Source organism: Lissotriton vulgaris, chromosome 12, assembly GCF_964263255.1.
Source record: "Lissotriton vulgaris chromosome 12, aLisVul1.2, whole genome shotgun sequence".
Taxonomy (NCBI): Eukaryota; Metazoa; Chordata; class Amphibia; order Caudata; family Salamandridae; genus Lissotriton; species Lissotriton vulgaris.
In genome coordinates this window covers 31,845,746-31,869,166 of record NC_141700.1, presented here as the reverse complement: position 1 = coordinate 31,869,166, position 23,421 = coordinate 31,845,746, and the positions used below count along the sequence as shown (strand labels likewise).

Here is a 23,421-nt window from a genome sequence, read left to right as displayed (position 1 = left end):
CGGTTTGTCCGGGCTTTTCTCTGGCTTAGGGGGTCCCTTGACTAGCATCTCCGAGATGTTGCGGTTCCCCTTCCGGAGCGACATGGCTAACCCAGCCGTGGGCCCAGCCTGGTCAGGACTCCGCGTGATTCGGCAGGGTGCTCCGATGCGCTCAGGCCGTAGTCTGAAAAGGCTGGTATCGTGTCCCAGGGGCCTCTTCCCTAGGCCACAAGCCTCGACCCCACTGCTTTCTCCCGTTAGAGGTATAGGGCTGGCTCCCGCCTGGTATCCCTGGGCTGCTGGCCACTCGCTCGGTACTCCCTTTCCCAGGGCCTTCCGCAACCTCAGGCCTTCCCAGATCCTAGTCGCGGTTCAGCCAGGTATGCCTCCAGGTGGGGGGAGTGGGGGGGGGGGGGGGGATCTCCCGCTGTGACCGCAATTGCGTCCTGGCCGCCTCCCGGGCGCCGCTCGCCTTCTCTGTATGGGCGCCAAGCCTCTCTGCTGCCCGGGGTCGAGCTGTCACTCCCTAGGGCCGTCACCACTGCAGTATGCCGCCTCCTTCTGGGCCCTTCCGTAGGCTGTGCTGCGGCCTGGCCGAATGCTGCGTGCGCCTCAGGGCGCCTCCCAGATGCTGCGGGGTCCACCGCACCACACTTCCCTGGCTCCAGGTGCCCAGATGTCGTGGACCGGGCCGTTAACTCCGCGTGGACCGTGGCCCCGACCTCTCTCAGCCCTTCCGGCGGTCTTTACTCCCTCTCCTCCACTGGGGGGGCCCCCATCTCCCACACACACCGGTGTGCAGTCCACGTTGGGGCACCGGGCGTCGCTGCGGGCGGAGTCGCTCTCAATGGGGCCCTGCGAGGTCACTTCTTGCCTGTTGGGACTGGGGGGCTCCTGATCGCGCCCCCAGTGCCTCCTTGGCTGCTCGCTGTCCCCCTTGCTCCTCCACGGCACCAACCGCCGAGTCACCGCTGGTGCCCCGGGTCCTCAGCTCTCCTCCTGGGGGCCGCGGCAGCTCCTGTGTACAGCGAGGGGTTTCCACACTCCTGACCCCCCGCTGATGTGTGCCTCCAGTCCGCTGCTGCCTCCGTCCATGCCCCGCCCGGTGCTGCGTGCTTGCAGGCCAGGCCACCTGGGTGAACTCGGCCACACCTCCCGCGACTAGGCCCAAGCCGGGGCCTCGCTTAGGTCTGGACGCCGGCGGACCCGGCGCCCCTCTATCCGCCTCTTTGTTGCTGGGCTCACCGTCCTCCGCTGCCAGGCACCACACCCGGGCCCCCGCAATCGCCGCCGGAACCTCCGATGCCGCAGCGCCGGTGCTGGAGTCGCCGTGGCAAGTCCCCCTGGGCTGTTGAGCGCCGGGGCCCGGGCCTCCGTTTTCGCGCCTTCAGGCTGCAGCGAGCCGTCTCCGCTCCACGGCGCCTCCCTCCGATTCGGAGCCTCGCCCTTGGCCCCAGCTGCACTGTGGATATATCGGACACTGTCCGCCGTCGGTGGCTGGCTCGGCAGGGTGGAAGGTCCGCTAAAAGTCCCGGTCAGGGGATCGGGTCCGGGGAGCCACCGCAGAACACGTCCTACCGAGCCGCCATCTTGGCCACGCCCCCGATCCGGAAGTTTTTGCGTAGCAGTACCCTTGCGCGTCGGTAGGAGTCTTCTGCGGCTCCGCGTCCGTCGTCGGTGTCGTGGGCGCCGTGATGACGTCGTCAGAGTACTTAGACGCCGCCTCCGCGTGCTGACGTCAGTTCTTGGACACAGCTTTTCTGCGCAAGAAACGCAGAGCCATGTTAAAAACCAACACTGGTGCCATTAAAACTAGGGCCCTGAAAGGGGATGACCTTAACCCTAGATATCGGTTCGCAGAACGTGGAGGATGGGTGGGGTGGTAAGAAATCTAATACTAACTACTGTTTCTTACAGATATATCGTTACCGAAGGTAAGTAACTTGTTCATCTGAAAGAAACAGGTTAGTATTAAATTCCTTACCTTAGAATAGATACCCCAGCAATACCAACCCCGGTGGTGGGACTACGAACCAATAATCACACCAGAAAGTACTGGAGGACGGAACGGCCAAAGAAGCCATCCCTCTGGACTTGGCTGTCCAGGCAGTAGTGTCTTGCAAACGTGTGCTGCGAGGCCCACGTAGCTGCCTGACAAATGTCAAGCAAGGGGACACCCCGGCCCAGGGCAGTGGTAGCTGCCGTGGCCCGAGTGGAATGGGCCCTCAGCCCAACAGGAGGCTCCTTCTTTGCCATGGAGTAACAAGCCTTGATACACAAGACGACCCACCGAGAGATGGTCCTCTTGTGCACTGCCCGTCCTTTCTTAGCGCCCACGTAACCAACAAAGAGTTGGTCAACCACCCGGAACTGGCGTGTGCAATCCAAATAGAATGAAATCGCACGTTTTGGGTCCAGACGGTGGAGCCACTCTTCCTCTTTTGAGGGATGCGGTGGCGGAAAGAAGGGCAAGGTGATGGACTGCCTGATGTGGAAGGCCCTGACAACCTTCGGCAGGAAAGAAGGTTTAGTCCGCAACACAACCATGTCCGGATGGACAGAAAGGAAAGGGGGGGTGGACGAAAGAGCCTGGAGCTCACTCACCTCTCCTGGCAGAGGTGATGGCAACCAGGAAGGCAGTCTTCTAAGTAAGAAGGTGGAGAGGACAGTTGTGAAGTGGCTCGAAGGGAGCGCACATCAGAAAGGTAAGGACAAGGTTCAAGTCCCACTGAGGCATCACAAACGGAACAGGAGGAAACGTGTGAGTGATGCCCTTCAGAAAAAGAGTTACAATATGGAACTTGAACAAAGAAGGTTGATCAGGCAGTCGCAGAAAGGTAGCCCTTGATAGTGCCCAGAGCAGAGCCCTGCTGGGCAAGAGAAAGAAGAAGAGAAGAACCTCAGAAATAGGGGCAGAGAGAGGATCCACAGCCTTAGCTGTGCACCATGCCACAAATTTGTTCCACCTGCAGGCGTATACCGACTTTGTGGAGGGACGCCTGGCTGCCAGAATAATATTACAGACTTCAGGAGGCAAGTCAAATGGCCTCAACTGTCGCCGCTCAATCTCCAAGCATGGAGGTGGAGACTGGACAGGTTCGGGTGGAGGACCGTCCCCTGCTGCTGCGACAGAAGGTCCTCCTGAAGAGGCAGACGAACCGGGGGATCGACTGACAGACTGAGTAGCTCGGGATACCAGAACCTTCGTGCCCAGTCCGGAGCCACAAGAATGACTTGGGCCCGGTCGTGTTTGATCTTCTTCAGCACTCTGGGCAGAAGTGGTATAGGCGTATAACAGACCGCAACTCCATTTCGCGACGAAAAGCATCTCCGAGCGAGTGCCGCCTTGGAAATTCCTACGCGCAGATCTGACAACATTGCGCGTTCTCTTCTGTGGCGAATAGATCTAACCAAGGCTCTCCCCACTGCAGAAAGAGATCTTGCGCCACGTCAGAATTCAGACGCCATTTGTGATCCATCATGCACCGGCGGCTGAGTTCGTCTGCCCTGGCGTTCAGAGAACCTGCCAGGTGTTGAACCACCAGGGTCACGCCCTGCTGTTCCAGCCACTGCCAGAGGCGCAGAGCCTCCTGGCGTAGGGTCCACGACCCCACCCCGCCCTGTTTGTTGCAGTACCACATGGCGGTGGTGTTGTCCGAGAACACCTGTACTACACTCCCCCGGACAGAGGGGAGGAATGCCTTCAGTGCTAGACGAATCGCCCGCAGCTCCAAAAGGTTGCTATGGAGCCGGGACTCCGCCGGACACCAGAGGCCTCTGATCTCCGCCTCTCCCATGTGGCCTCCCCAGCCCTGGAGGGACGCGTCAGTCACAACTACATGCTCCGGTTGGGGAAGGGATAGGGATCTGCCGCTGACCCAATCGCGGCCCGTGAGCCACCACTGCAGCGGTCTCGCAGTGGCCTCCGAGATCAGGACATGGTCGGACAGGTTGCCCTGATGCTGGGCCCACTGAAACTTCAGGTCCCACTGCAGAGCCCGCATCCGCCACCAGGCGTGATGCATCAGAAGGATGCAGGAGGCCATCAGCCCCAGAAGCCACAGCGTCAACCTGACCGTGACCCTGGATAAAGGCTGAAAGAGTGGAATCAGAGACTGAATATCCCGGACCCGCTGTTCGGGAGGATAAACCCGAAACTGCGCCGAGTCGAGAACGGCTCCGATGAGGAGGAGCTTCTGAGAGGGGCACAGATGTGACTTCGGCACATTGATGGAAAACCCCAGCTGGTGCAGGAGGTCTGCTGTAGTCTGGAGGTGGCTGTAGGAAGGTGGATATCTGACTTTGGGTACCACCAACTTTTTGCCTAGTGTTTAGCCGGTTTTCGACTTAGTTGGCCTGGGATCCTGCTATTCAGGACCCCAGGCTTCCTGCTCTCTCTGTTAAAATGGACTCCGCGTACTTTAGGTGCATTTACCAATTGGTATTGGGTCACTCTTGTAAGTCCTTGTACAGTGTACCATAGGTACCCAGGGCATAAGTGAACCCAAGGCCTACCAGGGGCTGCAGCATGTATTATCCCACCCCTGGCTGGCCATCCAAATCTGACACAACTGGCTGATCAATCAGCTGGGGCAAGGTGGTGTAATCACCCTTTGCTGTAGATATAGTATACCTATATCTAAACCTAAAATGGACACATATATTCCTATAAGTCACTCCTATGGCAGGCCTTAACAATCCTGGAGGCAGAGTGCTTGGAATTATGTGAGATGGTGCTCTAGCATGAGCTGAGCCTGTCTACAGCTTTCGGAACCAAGTCCTTTAGCTGTTTCCATGATAATGCTATACCACATACTCTTAAGTGCATTATAATCCTCGCGGTTATTGCTAACTTTGGCATAGTATTATCAAAACATGTCGAGTAAGGTGTCATACGAATTGGAATACTACCCCCTTGCCAGTTCTGGCGACGGGGGTAGCATTCCACCCTTTTAGAGGGACACGACATGTACCTAACTGTGAACCCCGGTTAAAGTTAACTGAAGCCTCAGCTCCACAAAATGGATGCTGCCACCACAGACACGAGTCTGACCTCCTGCTGCTGGGAGTCCTTCCAGCGAGGGAGGCTTGGACAAAGGGTTTCCTGCCTTGGGAGGTGCTAGCACCACCCCAGACAGGATTTTGTGTATTAGGTAGGACAGGGCTGAAAGGAATGAGACATGCCTGGGGCACACAAGGTGTCCCTGTGCATACACAGGCTCAAACCAGTTGCTGGGGCACTCCAGCCCCAGCTCTGGCACGAAACCGGACAAAGGATAGGGGGTGTAACCACCCCCATTCCTGGTCCCACCCATAGGAGGGACCTAGTGATAGTACAGCCCCCTTTAGCAGGATAAAGGTAGGAGCTGGTCCCATTCCAGATTAGATTAATCCTGACTTGAAACTCTACAAGAAGAAACTCTGGACTTCGACATTCTGCTACAGAAGACTGAAGAAATCTCCCTTGTGGGCAAGGAGTGTCCACCCTGCACAAGCAGGCACCATAAAGCGTCCAGCGGCTTCACTTTGTCGTCTTCCCTCGAGGATCCAGACTTCAGAGCCCGACGAGACCCGGATTCGCTGACCTCTCCCTACATCTGCAGCATAGCTGAGATCCGTGGGTGCGACGAGACATGTGGGACCGGCCATCTTGAAGAAACTGCACTTCGCTTCCAGCGCGACTTCTGAGGTATCCTCGACGAAGTGCTTTGGGGACTGAGAAGCCCCAGCCCCGAGCAGCTCCTGCACCGAACACCAGCCCTCCAGTATCCACGAGATCTGCGTGGGGCCCTTCTGCCTGTTTGCTGCTCGACGTGTTGTCTGGTCACTTGCCGGCTGGCTAGTGGCCTCCTAGATGACGACCCACGACATCAACACCGCTGGTCTGGTTGCTCCAGACTGGCCCTTGCTTCCCTGCAAAGGAGAAGCACCCCGGGCCCTCCTGGTCCGCACCAGACGCCTTTTCCACTCACCGTGTGGGTTGCCTTTGCCAAGGCCTGTTGACGCCGAATCCGGAACCAACACCGCCGACAGCGAGAGCCTGCGTGGGACAGCTCATGCCTCCATCCTGGTCATCGAAGACACCTCCTGGTCCACGTGGCTGCAGAGTCAAGCGTCCACTCTTCACCTGATCGCGACGACCGCATCTGGTTCCTTCATGGTTCCACTCCAGTCACTGGCTAGTGACTTTGAACATTGTCCCCTCTGCTTTCAGGTCTTCAGCATTCCTGATCCACCCTTGGATCACACCGGACATCTTCCTCCTGGTCGCCTGCAGCATCTTTTCTTTCAGGCTCCATAGACTTCAACGCAGAAACCTGACACGACTTCGCACCTATGCACACGCAGCCCGTGGGTGAGGTAACAAGAGCATTTCGGTGCTCAAGGGTAGATTGACTCTCCTAGTGTCCAGATTCAAAGTCGTTTTAGTCCTAACTAGTCAGGATTGTCTTGAACTGTACTGTCCATAGACGTTGTTACGCATCTCGCGTGTGAGTTCACACTCTGCCCACGCGTTCCGTGGGCCTCCTATTACTTACCTAGAGTTAGGCTAGTGTAGTCCCAGCGATCCTACAGCCTCTGGACAGCTCCATTCCTTCTATCGACTTCCTTATACCACTTGTTTAGTATATGGTTTGTTGCGCCCCTAGGGCAACATTGTAACTTGTGCGGCTTAACGTATTTTTCTTAAGAGTCTTGTCATGTGCTTAGCCCTCTGATCTCATAAAGAGTTCAGAGGTGTTTGTTAGTTAATAAATATCTTGTTTATTTTCATAACAACCTGTGTGGTGTCCTTTCATTTGGTATTCAAGGGGTTATATGTGGTAAAACAGCTGGCTTCACATGCCAAAAGAGTTTAGCCTAAGACTGCTTTGTCCATGCTAGCATTAGGATAGCTGGTCTATAAGGTTGACTTACAACCAATCACCATAAGGGTTGTTTGGACTGCTACAAGGTGATCACTAGAACTAGTGAGCATCATATATCAGGCCAACTTCTAACAGAGGGTGACGACTGTCTGGGGCGAGCCTGCCTTCAACAACCAGTCGTCGAGGTAGGGGAAGACAAACCCCTAACCTGCACAGATGAGCTGCGACCACCGCCATCACCTTCGTGAACACCCGTGGGGCGCTGGTAAGGCCAAAGGGAAGCACGGTAAACTGAAAGTGCTCATGGCCTACCGTGAACCGCAGGTAGCGCCAGTGGGCCAGCAGGACGGGATGTGAAAATTGGTGTCCTGCAAGTCCAACGCTACCATCCAGTCTCCTGGGTCCAGGGCAGTTAAGACCTGAGCCAGTGTCAGCATTTTGAACTTCTCCTTCCGGAGGAAGCCGTTGACGTTCCGTAGATCCAAGATAGGGCGTAGGCCCCCTTTGCCCTTCTTTGGTACCAGAAAGTAGTGTGAGTAGCAACCACACCCTACTTCTGGCCCAGGAACGCGCTCAATGGTCCCCTTGGCCAAGAGGGCCGCAACTTCCTCCTAAAAAAGTCGCAAATGATCCCCTGATACGCGGTGGTATTGCGGTGGCATGGCTGGAGGAGTCACCTCGAAGGGGAGGGAGTAGCCCCTTCGGACGATTTGCAGCACCCACTTGTCCGATGTGATAGTGCGCCAGTGGAGGAGGTGATGGTGAACCCTGCCCCCCCCACTGGCGTCACACTGGTTAGAGGCGGCAGACCCGAGAGCAGAGGACGGCCCGGGACCAGGGTTCGATTCCCGGCGCGGCAGGTTTCTGGACCAGGGTCAGCGGACTCGATAATTCTCTCGCCTCGGTGCCCACTCTGATCAGCGATCACACTCGGCAACTCTGGGCATTAGCTTGCCTCATCTTCACTAACGGCCCCACCAGACCGCCTGGGATGCCTGGTCTCACCCTGGAGATACCCATTAAGGGACCATCTCTCAGGGAAGCCAGGAAGGGTTTCGCAGCGGTCGAAGCGCCTTGGGACCCTACGGGTAAGTAGTGCGCTATATAAATGCCTATACATTTACATTTACATTTACATGGGCCTGAAAGCATGGACTAGGAGGGTTTTGAGGCGGATGCTGCGGGGGAAGGTGTGGACTGGTCTCGCCATTGTCCCCGACCGCCTCCACGGCGGTTTCCACGGCCGCCACCGCATTGGATGTTAGTCTGTGGTGCGTGGCTGGCAGCACATGTGGGGGCGCCCCTTCCTTGGCCACGAAAGGAGAGAAAGGCACCCGTTTGCTGGCGTGGGGCCGAGAGGCCCGAGGACCTGGCCGTAGCCCTGGAGTCCTTAAAGCGCATGGTCTGCCTTGTCGCCAAAAAGGCGACAGCCATCAAACGGCATGTCTATGAGTGTATTCTGGACATTGGCCGAAAAGTTGGCGGACCTCAACCAGGCGTGGCAACGAATCGCCACCATCGTTGCCATCGCTCTGCTCAGTGGGTCGGTGGTATCCAGCCCACACTGGATAGAATACCATGCTGCATCTCGGCCTTCCACAAGGGCCTGGCCGAGTTTGGCCTGTACCTCCAACAGGCACTCTGGCAGCAGTTCCGCGACCGTGTCCCACAGAGAGTGGGTGTAGCGGCCGAAGAGGCATGCAGTGTTGGAAGACCGCAGTCCCAGATTCAGGGAGGAGAATACCTTCTTGCTGTACTGCTCATACCTCTTGGATTCCTTGTCCGGCGGAGCCGACGGGAATGCGGTCTGGGAATTTGAGGCCTGGATGACCAGGCTCTCGGGGGTCGGGTGGGTGGACAGGAAACATGGGTCGCCCGGGGCCGGGCGGTGGCGTCTGGCCACGTTCCTATCTACAGGCGAACCTGTAGTGGGCCTGGACCAAGTGCCAAAAAGAACGTCAGTCAAGGCCTCATTAAAGAGCAGCAGAGGCTCAGCCGAGCTTGACTGCGGTTTAAGGACCTCAGTGAGGAGGTTAGTCCTCACGGCCGCGACGGGGAGCTCAAGGCCCAAGGCCTTGGCCGCCCGCGTCAACAGCACACTGTAGGTTGCCCCCTCCTCCGTAGCCACGGTAGGAGGTGAGACAAAACCAGTGTCTGGCGAGGTGTCCAGACCACTGGCATCCCCAAGTCCGCCTGTCCAGTCCTCTTGGGACTGACACTCACGTGTCAGAGGGTCTTCAGACCCCTCCCAATACTCATCACCCATCTCCTGATAATCAGGGTTGTCAAATGATGGGGCCGGTTCATTGAAGCAAAACTCCCCAATCGGCGTCGAAAGCGGCGCTCAGCGGCGCCGCTCCGACGCTGGAACCGGATCGAGGGAGGCATGGGGGACGGCGCTGCCCGAAGACGGCGCCGGAGGTGACACCTGAGGGGCCGGCACCGGTGAGGCCGTCAGGTCGATCGGCGACGACCCGGATCCAGTGGGGCCCTGCGGCACCGGGCCCAAAGGCGCCGGCGGCGTCAGGCCGAAGCACCCGACGGCGTCGTGGCCGAAGCCCCCGACCCGCTAGGGCCCCCAGACGGGTCCGCTGGGCCCGAAGGCGCCGCGGAGCCCGCCGGAGGAGTGAGGGACCTCATGGCCATGAGGAAGCGCTCTATCTCCTCCGGCGTTGCGTGCTACACAGGGACCGGAGGGTATGGGGCAGGCCGCGACGCCCGCGACTCCGACGGAGCCGCATGGGCGGTGTCACCCGAACCCCCGGCCGCGTCGTGCGAGCATCGGGGGGAGTCGGAAGAGCGATGACGTCTCTTCGACTTCTTGTGCTTACCTGATGACTTCGAACCCGAGGAGTGATGTCAACTCCCGGAGCTATGATGGCTCTGACCCCGCGACCGGTCCCTCGACATCCGTCCGGACCGGGACCTCTCTCGGTGCGGGGCCAACTGCCGGAGTTCGAGCTGCTTGCGGCACCGCTCCCGCCTAGCTTTCGAAGTCAGGGACCGGCAGTCGGAACAGGTCTTGTAGTCGTGGTAGACGCCGAGACAGTGGAAACACCGACGGTGAGGGTCTGTGACCGACATCAGCCGGTCGCAATCCTCACAGGGTTTAAAACCTGGCATTCTACCGGCACCGATCGGAGTCGAAGACTCGAAAGAAGGATCAAAAAGATCTCAAAAAAGTTTAGTCAAAAAATGACTAAGGTACCACTTTTTCCGGATCTGCGCTGCAGGCGCGGAAAAAAGAAGAAGAACTGACGTCAGCACGCGGAGGCGGCGTCCAAGTACTCCGACAAAGTCATCACGGCGCCCACGGAGCCGCAGACGACGCCTACCGACGCGCAAGGGTACTGCTACGCAAAAATTTCCGGATCCAGTCTGACACCTGGGGATATTCCAAGGTAAGAAATCTAATACTAACCTGTTTCTTTCAGATTTCCACATCACCTGAGGTGTACTAAGTTTCATGTTCTGGGTTGACTAATCATTGGGGTTTTTGCTATAGGACGAAGAACCAATGAGTCACTGATGCTAGTCTGGTAGAGAATTTTGGGTACTGAGGTTTTGGCACACCCTAATTCACTGAGGTCCTAAGTCTCTATGCACAGTTCTGTGTAGGAACAAAATCCCTGCTACACCATCTCTATCAGGAGGAGCCCGTAACAGAGATGATGGATTCCTGGCACCACGCTGTGCCACCTGGGATATAACAGAGTCAGGTTTAGGTTGTCTAATAAGACAGGCAGGAGAGTTATCCGGATCCTTATATTTTTATCCAATGTTGGCAATACTGCTGGAACTGAATTTGGAGTCTTCATAACCTTCAATCCCTCCTGCCACATTGTAGCAACAGGATAATTTGTACTATTTGGACTGGTGGTGACCAATATCCCCGCCATCTCAGTATATAATCATGAATCCTTTATTTCTGACTTTATCTTACATATTTATAAGGTTTGCCTATTGGCTTTGACATGATTCTATGTTTCTTTTGCCTCTTTTCGGGCCTAGAAGCCTAAACTAGAGAGACTCCATTTTGTCTCTGCCCTGATTCTCCGAGACGCTTGTAGGCCAGGGGGGATGTTTTAGTTTCAGCTTGTTGTTCACTAGTTGGAAACCGGTGAGGACCGGCTCTTATCGAAGGAATGTGTTTGTTCCCCGGGCTCCAGACGCAACAGCAGATGGCCACTGTGGAGTGCGTAGAGGGCGCGGGGCTTGGCACAGGAATTCGGTGGGAGGCAGGCTGCTGGCTGGAAATTTCCATGAGGAGAGAGCTTTCTATATTATTGAACCGCAGTGAAGCAGAGTGGTCAGATGGTTTTTGGAGCGGTTGGAATTACATCGTCAGTTGGTTCGTTGGTCAGTTGGTCTTCGGAGTTGGAGAGTGCAGTTGGAGCCAGTGGAGTGCAGAGACCATGAGGAACATCAGAAGTTGGCCCGTTGGTGATGGTGCCTTGGTGATGGAGAGAGTCCTGATTCAACCAGAGAGGGACAGAGAGTTGGACCCTTCTTAATAGGGTGAGGTGTAGTGTTTTCATTATATCTGTTCATAATCAATCACTTTTCTTTCAGCTACCTATTTGTATGCCATAATTAATCACTTTTTCTTTCAGCTCCTCATATGTGTGAATGTGTTGGTAATTGCTATTCTAGTAACAAAGATTCCTTCTTGTTATTCTATCATTGTGTAATAAAGAGACCCCAATGTGCATTACTATCATTTGTATGTTTTCCTTTGGGAGGGAGCAAGTGGGATTTTCTTAGCCAGGTGCTGACGTATAGAAGGATGGGTGATTCACTTCTTACAGGTAACGGATGACAGTAAGGTGTACTGCTTCTGATCAAAGAATAACTGCAAATGCAATTCATATCTTATGCATTCTGTTGGGAAGGTCGGGACCCTTGTCCATGAGAAGAAAATCGGCTCCCAATGGTAATGTCCAAATTATTGTGATTGCTGGAAGGCGTAGGGATTGTGCAGACTGCAAGGTGTGTTCTTGTTGTGTTCACCAGAAGGTGTTGTTCGCACAGTGGTGCGTTGCTTGCCAGAGGGCATTGAGTCTTGTTGCTTTATTATAAATATATCTCCCAGGGCTGTGGTTTCAGATCGGCTGTATCTTTTAATTGTGTATGTGTGGTTATGTGTCATTTTCCCCATTCTCAGGTAGGTATTTTAGGTGTTGTGTTCTATAGGGCCTGGGGAGGGTGTTGGTACGTGGCGGCTGGGTGTGCTATAATTAGTAAGCTGATAACTTGGTCCAAAAATCCGGTCGCTACACATATGAAGTCAATAATCGGTATCACTCTGACCAGTTTCCTAGTTTGTTCCTTAAAATCATATAAGAAACAGTCATCCTGCTTGGTTACCATAGAAAGTTGGAACCTTTTCGCCACCCTTTCGATAAGAACATGGAAGCCTACTATATTTGCAGGTGGGGAGTCTATAAGAGGGGGAGTGGAAGGTGATGGTGTTTGAATTTGTTAGTCATCCCATTCATTTGGAAGGAATCCCTCATCCATCTCCCTCTTCCCTCTCTTCATCCGTAGTGAGAGTGACTTCCGGATGTTGAGACACTGTGGCCACAGCAGGTATGCGAGTTCCATCTTAAGGCCAATGGCCAAACAGAACTGTACAAATCAATCAATCAGAGAAGCACTCCTCTTTTTGATCAAAAGTTAAAACCTCTACTGTCTGTTCCTGTCGGAGCGTGCTGCAGTGGTGGCACATTTTGTCTAAACCCAATACAAGTCACTAAGACCTGACCTCTTAGCACTGTTGCAATGGCAATTTCCATCAAACATTTTACACAGTACATAAGAATGTTTTCTTCAAAAGTTATAATTCTTAACACTTAAACTTTAAATGAACAAAAACAACAGTCTCAATTGCTTTTCAATCAGCTTCACTTTATGAAAATAATGATTATTCACACATTATATACATGAAAATTTTTTGAATATGAAGAATTCAGGAAGTCATCCCAATCTTTTCACAGAATGCCCAATGCATTTCGGGCCTGATTAGCCCTTCTTCGGGGGCCTTCAATCTACAAAATGTATGTAAATAAAGCTTTAGAATACACGAACCAACAACTTCAGCGCAACTTAAAAATACATGAGTCTTTCTGTGCAAACAGATACAAAACCACTACTTGTTTTTGCGAACTTATTCAAAATCACATGATTTATCCGTGACAACATGGTCGGGAACAAACTTGAGAAGAATTCAGATAAAATAAAATGAAATAAACATAACCAGTGATGTTCTGTGTCCCCTTCAACATCGTGTGAACTTTTCTCACAGTGACATCAACTAAAATGCCATATCTACACTTACTTATGCCAACTTGGATGATTCGCTGAGAATTTCCCTTACATTCTTGTTACATTTATCACACACCTGAAGTACAGATGAAAATATAGTCCTTATAAGCAAAGGTAGGTGAGAGGGCAACTTACTTGGAGCATGTACTGCACTGCTACAAAATATGTCAGATGACCGATTATTTTTTTTTTATAAGGTCGATCACTTTTTCAGTCTCAACAGACATGAATCGAATGGGTTAGTCTTTTGCTTTACAACAGGGAATGATGGTTTGTGTGGAAATATGGTTGTTTGTAGTTCTAGTGGGTTCATCGACACCCGCAAACCTGTATGTGGACACTGTTATATAGTGCATGTTTTAGAAGCACAGAACGTTCCTGCTGGGCACAAGGGACAGAATCAAACTGAAAGGTGTCAGGACTTTCCAGACTAAGACATTTAATAAAGGTTTAAAAATAAAAACAGGAATCCATTTCAATTAAATTGTTTATTCAAATACCACAGGTTGTTATAAATATTTCAAATATGGTCTCCCGTGCAATACAATGCTCGTTTGCTTATTTACAGTAGGAACATTTACAGCTAAATAAGGACATTACTGTTTGGACACCCATGTTAAGAGACAACTCAATACTCTGCTCCCAGCAAATTATTTAACTCACAGTGTTCCCTAGTCTTGTGGACGAAACAGTTTTTCTGTCTAAGGAAAAGGCAAAAGACCTGGAATCCAAGTACCTAGCAATACTACTCCAGTTCTTTCAATGTTCCCATGTATACTGTTCGACTCCCCGATAGGTTCCCAGTACTCCCAAAAAAAGACCTTATGGTTAGGGAATGCCTGACTTAACAGGAAGCAGAATTGTTCTAACGAGTCATGTAAGAGGAAACAAAACAATTTGTTAGTAAAAGCAATTGCCAGTGCACACCACAAAGGCACACCACAAAGGGGAATTGCCTAGACTGCATGCTATAACCAGTGTGGGGTCCACGAGATTAATTCAACTTGAAGACAAGCAATTACTACAAACTGCAGCAGTTTCAAGTAAGAGAGCATTATGGTTTTATGGTGTAATAAAACACAAACCATGTATATTAAGAGGCCCCGCTTATGGTTCCACAAACTCAATTACTGATAAGGTTGAAAAGAAGAATTTTTTCACCAGTGCACTATTTGAGTTTGATAAAGGTCATTTTGTGCACAAGTCTAGCCAAACATTTTGTAAAGTCCAAGTACAAACTGGACAAAATGGCTTTACGGCCCAGTACTTATGCAGCCAAGTTTCTACACAGAAATTCTGTGTTTTCACTATGTTGTTGGAAAAGCTTGGGTATAATCTGTGCTCATTTGAGAGCCAACCAAAATAGCGTTGGCTCACTTTTTCCAGGCAACATGAAAACTGTCCAAAGTCCTTTAATCTTCAGCACAACTTGGTGCCCAAAGTTTAAACTACAGACAGACAACTGAACCCGTGTCCAATAATATTTTATTAAAATCATATAGAATGATTACAAATACTACTATGCACAAACTATTTCTTGTAGTAGATGCATGGACAACATGTAGAATCAGTCCACGGCTAACACTAAAAGTTAAGCAACCAAAATGTATAAAACTTGACCAGGAAACAGACTTTACAAACAGACTTAATACAACACGGATGCTTGAAGTCCTCAAGTCAGGAAGCCTGCAAACTAAGATAAAAGAAGCCTGTCATTTTGTGTCAAGACATTAGATTTGCATTAATATTTCATGGACGTACATGTATTTAAAATTCAAACTGGTGCTCCAGTACCTGCAAATGCAGGAAACGGTTTTCTTCTTCAGAACGAAAGGGGTTACATGGCAAATAGGAAGCCTTTTGTCGCCCCACTGGTACAGTGCAGATACCCTAGTCTATTATTTGGTATTAAAACATGTAATGGTGCAGCACATCTTGATCTCTTCCACTGTAGGGCGCGAAATGGTTATGCCTAGAGCAAATTCACATCACAATAGTCTCAGTGACTCAAATACCCAAATGGAATACATTCAGCTGCTGAGGGTGGAAATCCCACGACCTGTGCGCCACTGCCGAATCTGCCTATTCCCAGCATTTCAAAATTAGAAGAATATGCATGTCAAATTCAACAAATTCAACAGCCAGTTATCTCCAAAGGTCTTGGCAAAAATCTGGAACCTGTGCTCTGTGTTTAACTGGCATGCAAGTTAAAAATAAACTGAAGCCACCAATTAACGGTTGCTTTACAAACAGAAACCAGCTACAGTGATGAAGATGTGCTCTGCTTGAAATGACATAGTAGTAAACTGGCCTATCTCCCCAGGACCATCCTCTATGTGCAAGCCCATGGCAATCAGGCCCCCAACACCCTCCAACAAGAGGATCCACTAGAACTAACAGTGAACGGAAAGTTTGTAACACTGGGCCAATCTGAAGAGCCAAGTTTTGGGCACATGGCAGCACGAGGGCTATTTTTTTAGGGGATGAAGGTACCCGCTATTGAATTAGTAAATGCCAGATTTGCCTAGCAATTTAGACTGCCCCATTGTGCCTGTAAAACGTGGCTAAAACGAAAAGATAAAACATTTACTCCTGTGGGGTTACTAGAAATCATGGTGGCACTTGGATTGAGCAACGTATTAGAAGTACTAAGTAATAGGAATGGTGAACAGTGTGAGAAGTTGGCCTGATATGCAGTGCTCACTATTCTAGTGATCACTATGCATCAGTCCAAACGACCCTTATGGTGATTGGTTGTAAGTCAACCTTATAGACCAGCTATCCTAGTAGCGTGGATACGAGCAGTCTTCGGGCTAAACTCTAGAGGGCGTGTTAAGCCAGCTGTTATACCATCACATATACCCCTTGAACACCAAGTGAAAGGACACCACACAAGTGTTATGAAAATAAACAGTGTATTTATTAGAATCACAACAGTCCTTTATGAGGACAGGGTACTAAGCACACAACAAAACTCTTAGGAAAATACTTCAAGTGCACAATCTACACAAATGCCCGAGGGCACGGAAAGTTTAGTGTGCTCGGGCGAACCCGATAAGGTAAGTCGGAAGCGACAGGGACTCTGGACCCTTAGATAATGAGGCTATGCGGGCACCGAAATGCCGAAGTTACCTAGCCCAGGGGCTGCGGCTGCACAAATCTTTAAAGACGTCGGGAGTCCTCGCTTACGAACCAGGAGCCGGAAGGAAGGAGTTGCTGGCCGGCGACCAGTGGAGATAGTTCGTAGAGATCCAAGCCTGGATCAGAGATGGATGACACCTGAAAGCAGAGGGGACCAAGTTCGTAACTACTAGCCAGTAGTCAGAGGGTACCAGGAGGGCACCGGATGATCGTCACCTCGACTAGGTGAGTGGGCGACGCTAGGCTCAGCAGTCTCACGGACCAGGAGGCGTTGTCGGCGACCAGGATGGAGGTGCGAGCTGTCCCACGAAGGTTGATGCTGTCGGCGTCGCTGGGCCCAGGATTGGGGCAACAAGCCTTGGCAAATTCAGGGACATGTGGTGGACCTAAAATGGCGTCTTGAGTGGACCAGGAGAGTCCGGGGTGCTCTTCTTTCAGAAGGGAGCAAGGGCCAGTCTGGAGCAACCAGACCAGCAGCGTTGGTTGTCGGGCGTCGTCGAGAAGGCCACAAGCCAGCGGCTAGTAGCCAGACAACGTGATGAGCAGCAAAAAGCAGAAGTGCCCCACGCAGATCGTAGAGATGCTGGGAGGCTAAACTTCGGTGCTGGAGCTGCTCAGGGTCGGGGCTTCTCGGACCCCAAAGCACTCACCAGAGGATCCCTCGGCGGTCGTGCTGGTTTAGAAGTCGTGCAGGTTCTGATGATGGCCGGTCCCTCGAGGTCTCGTCGCACCCACGGATCTCAGCTGAGCTGACGATGTGGGTAGAGGTCAGAGGTGCCAGGGAAGCCGGTTCTCGTCGAGCTGGGCAGTCGGATTCCTGAGGAAGGACGTGCAGCAAACCGCAGAGTTCTTAGATGGTGCCTGCGGATGCAGGGTGACTACTCCTTAGCCACAAGGGAGAAATCTTGAGAAGAGTCTTGAATTTCCTTTCGTAGAAAGTAGTTCTTGATTCAAAGATGATCTAATTTGGAAGGGTCCCCGCTCCTGCCTTTACCCTAAAGAAAGGGGTGGGTACGCGACTAGGTCCTGCCCTAGGGGTGGGACCAGGAAGGGGGGTGGTTACACCCCTCTCCCATGCCGGACTTTCCCCAGGTCAGGGGCTGGGGTGCCCCGGGAACTGGTTCTAGCCGGCAGATGCGTAGTGAGCACCGGGGTGCCACTCCGCAGTCACCTTCCTGTAAAGCCCTGCCTACCCAGGATACACAAAACCCTGTCTGGGACGGTGCGAGCACCGCCCCGGACAGGAAACCCTTTGTCCAAGCTCTCCTTGCTGGAAGGACTCCCAGCAGCAGGAGGTCAGACTCGTGTCTGTGGTGGCAGCATCCATTTTGTGGAGCTGAGGCTTCAGTTAACTTTAACCGAGGTTCACAGTTACTTACATGTCGTGTCCCTCTAGAAGGGTGGAATGCTAACCCCGTCGCCAGCATTGGTGAGGGGTCAGTATCCCGATTCGTATGACACCTTACTCGACATGTCTTGATAACGCGTTAGCGATATATGGTACGCGTTATCATGGAACAGCCATTGGGTCTTGGTTCCGCAAGCTGCAACCGGGCTCGGCTCATGCCAGAGCGCCAATTCACACGATTCCACGCACTCTGCCTTCAGGATTGTCAAGGCCTGCCATAGGAGTGACTGATAGGAATTTGAGTGTCCATTTTAGGGTTTGCCCCAGCTGTCGTGCAGCCAGTTGTGTCAGATTTAGATGGCCATCCAGGGGTGGCATAATACATGCTTCAGCCCCTGGTAGGCCCTGGGTACACCGATGCCCTGAGTTACAGGGTCTGATAAGGTGGCCAAGTTCCAATTGGGTAATGCACCTAAGGTACACATGTCAATTTAGCGAGAGAACAGCTAGGCTGTGGGTCTGATTGGCAGGCCCACAGCCAGAGAAAGTCGTAAACCAGTGAAACGAAAGCAAAAAATCTGGGTGATCATAGGATTGCAGACCCTACTCTCCTACATGACCCCCCCCCCAAACGTTGGGACAATAAACTAACCTTGACCAGGTGAGTCTTCTTGTTCTAAGTGGAAATACCTGGAGAGCCCATCTGCATTGCCATGATCAGTGCCAGGTCTATGCTCCACTGTGAAGTCCATCCCCTGTAGGGAAATGGACCACCTAAGCAGTTTGGGGTTTTCACCCGATTTAGCCATAAGAGGGGCTTATGGTCGGTCTGAATCTTGAAATGAGTGCCAAACAAGTATGGCCTCAGTTTCTTCAGGGCCCAAACCACAGCAAAGGCCTCCCTCTCAATAGCTGACCAATTTTTCTCTCTGGGGGTCAGCCGTCTGCTTATAAAAGCAATGGGCTGGTCATTACCATCAAAATTCAGTTGAGATAGAACAGCTCCCACACCCAACTCAGAAGCATCTGTTTGGACAATGAATGGTTTGGAGTAGTCTGGACTCTTGAGGATAGGTGCTGTGCACATGGCCTGTTTTAGGTCATCGAATTCTTTTTGACAGCTTGCTGTCCACTGAACCTTTTTTGGCATTTTCTTACTTGTCAGTTCATTAAGTGGAATCACAATCGATCCATAATTTCTGACAAACTTTCGGTAGTAACCAGTCAGGCCCAAGAAAGCTCGAACCGGAGTATGGGTGGTTGGAGGAGCCCAGTCCCTGATCGACTGTATTTTGCTCTCCAGTGGTTGAACTTGGCCTCCACCTACAAGGTGGCCCAAGTATACAACCTGTGTCTGCCCTATCTGGCACTTGGTGGCCTTGATAGTGAGACCTGCTGCTTGCAGAGCCTCTAACACTTTCCTCAGGTGGACCAGGTGATCCTCCCAGGTGGAGCTAAAGACAGCAATATCGTCAAGATACGCTGCACAGAAGTCATCCAGCCCAGTGAGAACGTGATTCACCAGCCTTTGGAAGGTGACGGGTGCATTTTTCAAACCAAAGGGCATTACCACAAATTGATAATGCCCACCAGGGGTAGAAAATGCTGTCTTGGGCTTGGTGTCCTCAGCTAACCTGATTTGCCAATACCCAGCTGTCAGGTCAAATGTACTTAAGTAGTTGGCAGAAGCCAATCTATCTATAAGCTCATCTGCCCTTGGTATTGGGTGGGCGTCAGTCTTAGTGACTGCATTGAGACCCCTGTAGTCTACGCAAAACCTCATCTCTTTCTTACCACCCTGGGTGTGAGGCTTTGGCACTAGAACTACGGGACTAGCCCAAGGGCTATCTGAGGGTTCAATGACTCCCAACTCCAACATTTTCTGCACTTCAGTTTTGATGCAGTCTCTAACGTGATCGGGCTGCCTGTAGATTTTACTCTTGACGGGCAAGCTGTCACCAGTGTCAACCTCATGGGTACACCAATTGGTCTGACTGGGTGTTAGAGAGAACATATGCCGGAAGGATTGAAGAACCGGTTTACAATCCTTCTGTTGATGCTCAGAGAGGCTGCCACAAAAGACAACACCGTCCACTGATCCATCATCAGGATTCTGAGTGAGCAGGTCTGGGAGAGGGTCACTCTCTTCCTCCTGTCCCTCATCTATGGCCATGAGCAAGCTCATGTCCTTCCTGTCGACATATGCTTTGAGCCTGTTAACATGGAGCACCCTGTGGGGGCTCCGGGGAGTTCCAAGGTCCACCAGGTAGGTGACCTCTCCCTTTTGCTCAAGAATCGTGTGGGGCCCAGACCATTTGTCTTTGAGTGCTGCTGGGGACACTGGCTCCAACACCCACACCTTCTGTCCAGGCTGGTAAACAGTCAGGACAGCCTTTTGGTCATGCCAAGCTTTTTGGAGTTCTTGGCTGGCCTTAAGGTTTTCAGATGCCTTTTCCATGTACTCAGCCATCCGGGAGCGGAGACCAAGCACATAGTCCACTATGTTGGTTGCAGGCTTTTTGAGAGGTCTCTCCCATCCTTCCTTCACCAAACACAGGGGTCCTCTTACAGGATGCCCATACAAAAGTTCAAAAGGGCTGTAGCCAACCCCCTTCTGTGGGACTTCTCTATAAGCGAATAAAAGGCAGGGAATCAGGACGTCCCATCTACACCGGAGCTTTTCAGGTAGTCCATGAATCATCCCTTTTAGGGTCCTGTTGAACCTTTCAACAAGCCCATTGCATTGTGGATGATAGGGTGTAGTGAACTTGTAGTTGACACCACATTCCTTCCACATAGCAGTCAAGTAGCTCGACATGAAGTTTGCACCTCTGTCAGAGACAACCTCCTTAGGGAAGCCCACTCTGGAGAACACTCCAACTAGGGCTCTAGCCACAACAGGTGCTGTAGTGGTCCTAAGGGGAATAGCTTCAGGATACCTGGTGGCATGATCCACTACCACCAGTATAAACTTGTGCCCTGATGCTGTCTGGGGTTCCATTGGACCGACAATTGTTGTGCCACCTGACTTACCACTGGCTTGGCAAGTGACACAGGAGCGACAAAACTCCTTGGTATCCTCGTTCATGTGAGGCCAGTGAAAGTGTGAGACAAGCCTGTCCCACGTCTTCGTCTGGCCTAAGTGTCCTGCTAAGGGAATCTCGTGGGCCAAGGTAAGAAGGAAACCACACTGAGACAAGGGGATAACCAGCCTCCTGGTCATGCCAGGCTTGGGGTCTCTTGCCTCAGTGTACAGGAGTCCATCCTCCCAGTATACCTTGTGGGTACCTGTGGCGTTCCCAGCAGCCTCAGCAGCAGCCTGCTGTCTGAGGGGTTCAAGGGAAGGGCAGTCTAATTGGTCCTTCCCCAGGTCTTCTCTTGAGGGTCCCCCTGAGCCCAGAAATTCAACTTGATCAAGCTCGAATTCTTTAGGCTCAGTTTCCCTCAATTCCTGTAGGTCAGCCTCCTCTGAGACTTGATCCTCAACCTGGGGCAAGGGGGAAGGCAATGCCTTAACCCTACTGCTCTTCTTCTTGGAAGGTGTCTGGTCCATTGTTCCAGAATCCACCACCTGTTCAGTGGGGCATCTTCTGGCCTGTGACCTAGTCACAGCAAGCACATGTGCTGGCAAGCCTAACATCTCCATGTGAGTCCTATGCTCCACTTCTGACCATTGTGATGACTCCAAATCATTGCCCAACAAACAATCCACTGGGAGGTCTGAACTAACAACAACCTTTTTCTGGCCATTTACCCCTTCCCAGGAGAAAGCAACAATCGCCATACTATGACTGGTAGTGACGTTGCTGGCATTGGTCACCAGGAAATCTGTACCTGGCATGATCTGTCCAGGGTCCACAAAGTTAGGTGTCACCATGGTGACAGTGGCACAAGTGTCCCTATAGGCCTGAGCCATTCTTCCATTTATTAAAGGCGTCTGTCGGTATTTGCCCAAAGTATTGGGACTGACATCAGGGGACCTATCCACATCCCCTGTACAGACAAGGACAGCCTGAGTGAGTGTGCCAACTACGTTGTCACACCCCTCAGAACCCAAGGTTAACCCAACTAGTCCCTTGGGAGGTGCACTACTACTGCTGGCTGTACTAGGGGGCACAGGTGCCTTAGGGGCTGCAGTAGCAGGAGTCTGCCCTCCTTTCTTGGTGCACTCACTAAACCAGTGAGTTTTACTTTTACAGTATTGGCACCACCTTTTCGATTGGCCTTCTTGATTCTTCTTTTTCTGGGAAGCCTGACCCCCCCCCCCTCTTTGGGTTGTTGGGGACCTGTCGAAGACTTCTGGTCAGTTTGTTCACCCTTAGAATCTTTACCCTTCTGGTCTGCTTTCTTCTGACCACCCTGGTTCTGGCCCTGGTTTTGCTTAACCCTTGTCCTGACCCATCTGTCTGCCTTCTTTCCCAATTCTTGGGGAGAGGTCAGATCCGAGTCAACAAGGTGCTGATGCAACAACTGGTTCTGACAATTGTTTAAAATCTGTTCTCGCATGATCAAATTATACAATCCTGTGTAATCAGTAACCTTACTGCCCAGCAACCAGCCCTCCAAAGCCTTAGTGGCACAATCTACAAAGTCAGACCAATCCTGAGACTGAGTTTTCTGGGTATCCCTGAACAGCAACCTGTACTGCTCAGTGGTTAGGCCAAACCCATCAATCAGTGTACTCTTCAGGACTTGGTAATTATTAGCATCCTCAGCTCTAGTAGTGAGGAGCTTGTCTCTACCTTTACCTTCAAAGGAGAGCAACAAGATAGCTGCCCACTGACTCTGGGGGACACACTGTACAGTGCAGGCCCTCTCCAAAGCAGTAATCCATTTGTGGATGTCATCCCCTTGCTTAAAGGGGGGCACTATCTTACTCAGGTGCCTAGTGTCTAAACTCCTGTTTTCCCTTGGGGGAATGCTGCCACCAGTGGGAATTGTCCCACTCAATTCTTGCTCTCTAGCAAAGGCAAGTCTTTCTTTGGCCAGGGCAAGTTCTTCCCTTTCAATCCTCAGATTGACTTCCCTTTCCTTGGCTTCATATACTCTCCTCTGAGGGGATGTCATCCTCCTTTGAGAAGAGGCCTGAGAGCCATTGGTTCGAATGGATCTGTTAGAGCCTCTTGATAGAGACCTAACTCGTCCATTCCCAATGTTAAGCTGGCCTGAGAGGGGTCCCAGGGGTCTCCTAGTACCATTCTCATGCCTGCTTAAGTTGTCCCTAGTTAGCTGGCTAACTACTTCTGGACGTTTGTCTGCCTCATCATCAGATGGCTCCAGATCCTCATCCTCCTCTTCACCTTCTGCAGAGAGATGGATAAGGTCCGGGTCACCTGTGGTTCCCTCTAGGGTAGGCATGTTCCCATCTGGATTAGAAGGGTCTGGGTTACCAGCCCTCCTGGCATCATAAGTCTCTAAGAGACCAGTCAGAAAGGGAATTGTGGGGTTAGACCCCTGTTTTAGTTTCCTGGAGGTACACACTTGTCTCATCTCCTGGAAGCTAAGAGCAGTAAATCTGGAAGTGACCTGTGGAGGGTCCACTGACACAAGGGGAGACTCAGAGTTTCCTCCTTTGTCTGACATGCTGATTCTAGTGTGGTGTAAGTGATGCACCTACCTACACTATATGTTTGGCTACTGATCCCTTGCTAAGAGTTGCAGCCAAGGTGTGCTAAGCCTTGAGGAGCTACAACAGCTGGTTCAGTAGAACTCAGAGTATTCTAAGCTAAGTTATATGTACCTGAAGTACTTATGTGATCT

General features: G+C 51.7%; 1 protein-coding gene across 7 annotated transcripts in view; it reads right to left on the bottom strand.

The window, feature by feature from the left end:
- The window catches only part of LOC147673140 (uncharacterized), a 285,024-nt gene that overhangs the window by 83,664 nt on the left and 177,939 nt on the right, over positions 1–23,421 (bottom strand). For 2 of the 7 annotated variants that reach the window (XM_086946872.1, XM_086946876.1), the window contains one exon: positions 12,735–12,895. The exons of 4 other annotated variants lie outside the window; for them this stretch is intronic. The gene's annotated coding sequence lies outside the window, so the exon portion shown is untranslated. Of the gene's footprint in view, positions 1–12,734; positions 12,896–13,645; positions 14,866–23,421 lie in introns of those variants that run through there. One more of the 7 variants, XM_086946873.1, reaches the window with a different exon arrangement.